General features: G+C 33.3%; 1 long non-coding RNA gene across 1 annotated transcript; it reads left to right on the top strand.

The window, feature by feature from the left end:
* Positions 1 to 391: 391 nt before the first annotated feature.
* LOC128921568 (uncharacterized) lies at positions 392 to 5,410 on the top strand. Its single transcript, XR_008471004.1, has 2 exons — positions 392 to 588; positions 833 to 5,410. It is a non-coding gene; the product is annotated as an uncharacterized LOC128921568 (long non-coding RNA).
* The last annotated feature ends 201 nt before the right edge of the window (positions 5,411 to 5,611 follow it).

Below are 5,611 nucleotides of genomic sequence, written 5' to 3'. Positions count from 1 at the left end.
CTAATTATAAAGAATTTGTTGAAAATATGAAGAGTATCAATTCAGAACTAAAAGCTGTATCAAAAGAAAAATGGGATAATAATTATTATTGAATTAGATTCATACCATATATATATAATCAACGCTATAAATGAAACAGATAATCATAATTGCGATTCTAATAACTTTACCATAGATGGTAATTATTTGATTCGATTTGAAATTTGAAAATTGCGATATTAAAGTAATGGGAAAATTGTATAAACATAATAAACCTATGTCAATTCAAATTTTACCAAATCCCGTCAAGCTTATCAATGCACAATGGGACAGAACGCCATTTTTTTTGGCAAAAAGTCAAAATTTTTATATATCTATTCCTGTAAAGTAAGTTATTTTTCTATTAGTAGATTATCCATATATATCTAAAAGTAACAATAAAACAGCCTGTTGGCATCTCTACATTTTTGGCGCGCTTTCAAAGTCAGCTGATTGTAACTGCTTGTTTATGTTTTGATACATGCAATTTAAAGCTTGCAAGTAAATCGGCTGTGAAATTTTAAGTGAACCAAAAACATTATTTTTAAATCATGGAAATCAATCGATAAGGTATGTAAATGCATATTGTAAAGATAAAATGTGTGTATATTTGTCTATTATGTATTCATACTTCCATATTCATACTTCCATATAAATTAACAAATATTTGTGTTCCGTGAAGTAGAACTTCTTGGCTTCCGCTGCCTTCTGCTCAAAACCTGTTCCAAATGTATTGTGATTATGTCTTCTTAAATGTGTTATACAAATTATTTGCTCATTTTTGCTCGTTTTTTCGAAAATTGTTTTTTTTAAGGAAAATATGAGTTCTCCCATGAAGAATTGCTGCAAATATGGGAGTCAAATTATCGAAAAGATGACAGTATTTTGAACTACATTTATAAAAAAATTAATGGAGACACGTTAAAAGAAGACAAAAACAAAGAAATAAAAAAGAAAGTTGTAAATTTTTGTAGCTTTATTAGAAAGCATTTACCAAATTGCAACAGACTGTTGAGTTCAAAGAAAAACATTCTGAATGGCTTGCGTCGAAAATGACATTGGTAGTTGAAAACAAATGTTGGAAGAGTGCTTCTGCCAGCAAACTAGGACGTCCACATTTAAATTATGATGAAGGTAGTCAACGTTTGAAACGTAAATTGGCCTTTGAACTATCAACAGAGCGGGAGCACAACATCCAACTTCTTGTTCGTGCTGCTGCAGTTTCAGCAAACAAATCAAATAAAAGCGACATGACGTATGTTTTAAAGGAATGCTCATCATCATCTTCAAGAACAAGTGAAATAATAAAAAAACTTCGCTTCAATGAACCACTTCAACTCAGAGAGTTAAGAGTTTGACACCTCTCGAATACAACCTTAATGGTGGATACATTACTGTAAGCTATGATCTGCATATGACGCTAATAGATGGTAAGGTGTTAAATGTATTAACTGGTACAAATTCTAATCAGTGTTGCCCAGTATGTGGTGCAAAACCAAAAGACTTTTTAGCAACGAAGGATTTGAAATCCAGCGTTTTCAAGAAAAAAAACTGGAGCACTTCAATATGGTGTAAGTCCTTTTCATGGGTGGATTAGATTCCTGGAATTTGTATTAAAAATCTCATATAGAATTGACATAAAAAAGTTGCAGGTTAGGGATGCAATAGATAAACTAAGTATGAGAACTAGAAAACAGAAAATTCAAAAACAATTGTGGGAAGAAATGGGGCTACATGTTGATAAACCAAAACAGAATGGCTGTGGAAGCACACATGATGGAAATACGGCGAGGAAAGCATTTACAAATACTGAGACCTTAGCATCAATTCTGGAGTTTGACATTGAAATTTTGAAGAATTTATATTTTATATTAATTTCAATTTCATGCGAATCCTAGATCAATGCGGAAAAATTCGAAATTTTTTATAGTAAAACTGCTTTACTATATATGGAATAGTACTCTTGGTTTCCTATGTCAGCAACCGTCCACAAAATATTAGTCCATGGTTCAGAGATAATAAGAGCTTCAGTAGTTCCTGTTGAAGCACAAAAAGTAGCAGAGCATATAATTTGTCCGATGTTTTTCATAGATCTATGCATTCCTCAGATCCTCTTATATCAAGTTTGCACATCAACAAAAGAGAAAATAAACAAATTAAAAAAATGCTCCCGCAAGAAGTGGTGGCGCTTTTGGAAGCTCCGGAAATTGCAATTACACCAGAAGCACAACTGATGAAGATGAAGATAGACTTTCTGATGATGACGAAATGGCAGATTTGGATATATTTAATGATTATTCAATTGATTTAGATGTAAATGAAGATATGGAATAAAGTTAAAGCAAAATCAATCAATTATTAATGTATTTTTTTGAAATTAAGCTTTGATTCCATAAGGGAGCTGCCTCTTATGAGGGTAGGGGGTGTGTCATCGGGTTTATTTTTTATTTTTCATATTTATATGCGTTGTTTAGTATCTGTACCGAATTTCAAGGCACTGAGTAAGTTTTTAGAGTTTATGCCAAAAAAAAACGCATTCTGTCCCATTCTGCAATGTAACAATAATGAAAAATATAACAATGGAAGAAATCCATTTTGATCAAATTGAAAATATAAAACAAATATCAGAATTAAAATATCAGGCTAATAAATCAAGAGCCATAAATTACAGTTTAATAGCTTTAATACTGTCAGTATCAACTATTTTAATAATTTGTTTGCGTATATAATGAAAGAATTAATTATTACTACTCTTTGAATCGGAACGATTCATTTAACAAAGGGGGAGTTAAGAATTGTGTGCATAAACATTCCCACCGAAACTGCTGACGGCTAGGGATGCAAACATCGTAAAATGATGTATCGATGTTTCTTCAAAACCCATCGAAATCAAAAACATCGGCCATTAAAACATCGATACATCGAAACATCGATATATTTTTGAACTTTTTTAACTTATTTGAAATTTAGTGTGAAAAGCTAAGGGATACAGAAGCAGAAGCATAAATAAATGAAATGTAGTACGCCTTAAGTTGATACATTTTATTTCACTTAGCATTATGTCTGTTAAAGTTTTTTCTCAATAAATAACAGAATTTCAAAACAACGACATGGGAAGTTTTTTCACTGTCGTTTCTTTTCTATTTTACTTCTGCGTGATAGTTGCCCTGGGTTTAGAAAACAGTCGTTTACTCCGCACTGGAGAAGCTACAATGTGTAAATATTATTTAATAATCCTATTTATACAACTCCGGAAACACAGTATTCATGTCAACCCAAACTCTATTGGCTTCTGATTGGTAGAGGTAACAGCCGAGATACACTCTCTCTTCAACCTTCCGTCCCTGTAATTGTAGATAAATTTGACAGCTTACATTTCACCTTTTGGTGGACCAAATGTTTATTCTGGTTCCAAACATCCAACGAGTATTCTGTTTCACACTCATCCGAAGATTCCGTTGTACCAGCGCGATTAATTTTCTATGAAACAAAAAAATGTATTTCCTTTAGCCCTAGCATCTTTAAAATGCAGTAATTTGATTCTCTGATCAAACGCAATAGTCTACGTCAGAAGTAGGTCCAAGCGCACATTCCCTTAACGAATTCTCCGTATTTTACAAAAATCTAATTCCAATGTAATAAAGCGTATCCAAATTGAGGGTTTCGGGTTAATTCCCGAAAAAGTGTGAAGGTGTGAACTAAAATTTTTATATATAACATCGACATAAAACATCGTTGAAAGTGACATCGATGCATCGATGTTTTTAGATTCGAGACATCGATGGCGAAACATCGATGTTTCAAAAACATCGATACATCGTTTGCATCCCTACTGACGGCATGTACACCTGCATAAACAGACAAGCGGTTCGCGGAACAGCTGTGACAGAGATGCAAGCATTCAACATAGAATTAAGATATGTTATATGTTATGTTATATTTAAGATTATCAATAAAGATCAGTATCATTTTGGTATTCAACAAGCAACATTGCATTCATTATTTAATTTGACGTAAACTTCTTATCAAAAATACCGATCGCACTTATACAACGCGAGATACAAATTACTAAAGTCATCTAGTGAAAAAATAATGGATTTCCTTTTACTAGACCTAGTATATCCGAATACCCTAAAAGAAAAAAGAAATTACAAACATACTGCTAACGTACCAACTTGTTTGGAGGACACGCGAATAAGCATCTTTTTTTTCTATCTATTTTATTTTTATACTCTCGCAACAAAAGTTGCTAAAGAGAGTATTATAGTTTTGTTTACCTAACGGTTGTTTGTAAGTCATAAAACTAAACGAGTTAGATATAGGGTTATATATATCAAAATGATCAGGGTGACGAGACGAGTCAAAATCCGAATGTCTGTCTGTCCGTCCGTCCGTCAGTCTGTCCGTGCAACGGATAACTTGAGTAAAAATTGAGATATCTTAACGAAACTTGGAACACGTATTCCTTGGCACCCTGAGGAGGTTGCTTTCGAAAATAGGCAAGATCGGACCACTGCCACGCCCACAAAATGGCGAAAACCAAAAACTTATAAAGTGTCATAACTAAGCCATAAATACAGTTATGAAAATAAAATTTGGAACATAGGATCGTATTAGGGAGGGACACATTTGGATGTAATTTTTTTGGAAAAGTGGGCGTGACCCCGCCCTCAAATAGGTTTTTTGTATATAACTCGCAAACCAATTAAGCTATATAAACCAAACTTTCTGCAGTCGTGTCTTTCAGCCGTTTCCTTATACAGTCTAAAAATGAAAGAAATCGGATAATAACCACGCCCACCTCCCATACAAAGGTTAGGTTGAAAATGACTAAAAGTGGGTTAACTCACTAACGAGAAACGTCAGAAACACTAAATTTTACATAAGAAATAGCAGAAGGAAGCTGCACTCAGATTTTTTTACAAAATGGAAAATGGGCGTGTCATCTCCCACTTATGGGTCAAAAACCATATCTCAGGAACTACTCGACCGCTTTCAATGAAATTCGGTATATAATACTTTCTTGACACCCTGATGACACATGTGAAAAATGGATGAAATCGGTTCATAACCACGACAACTTCCCATATAACTCAATTTTGAATTCCATCTGATTCCTTCACTTTATAATGTATACATAAGGAACCAATGAAGATGGCGGAATAAAACTTATAGTACATATCATCTCTGGCTTCACTTGAGAAAAAATTGTCCAAAACGGACTATAACTTTTCAAGACCCCAGATATCGGACATGTTGAACTCAGCGCCTAAGGGTAAATTTTAACCGAAAATATTGGTAAATCTCTTAGATAATTTAATGTAATTCAGAGGAAATTGTTTTCTTCTAATAGTGTGTCTCTGTTCCAAAAATTATTAAAATCGGATAATAACATCTCCTAGGTCCCATATGCCTAATTATAGGTTTTTCAAAAATACGGTGGGCTTTAATCTACATATATGTATTGGTTAATATGTGAGATACTATATCTTTGCGAAATTAAGTGCGTGTATAGTTTTGGATATAGTGTCCCTTGCTGGTGAAAATGAATGAAATCGGTTCAGGAATTACCTCAGTCCTCATACACTATATA

This window comes from Zeugodacus cucurbitae, chromosome 4, assembly GCF_028554725.1.
Source record: "Zeugodacus cucurbitae isolate PBARC_wt_2022May chromosome 4, idZeuCucr1.2, whole genome shotgun sequence".
Taxonomy (NCBI): Eukaryota; Metazoa; Arthropoda; class Insecta; order Diptera; family Tephritidae; genus Zeugodacus; species Zeugodacus cucurbitae.
The sequence above is the reverse complement of the archived record's forward strand: the minus strand, read 5'-3'. Positions and strand labels throughout refer to the sequence as shown.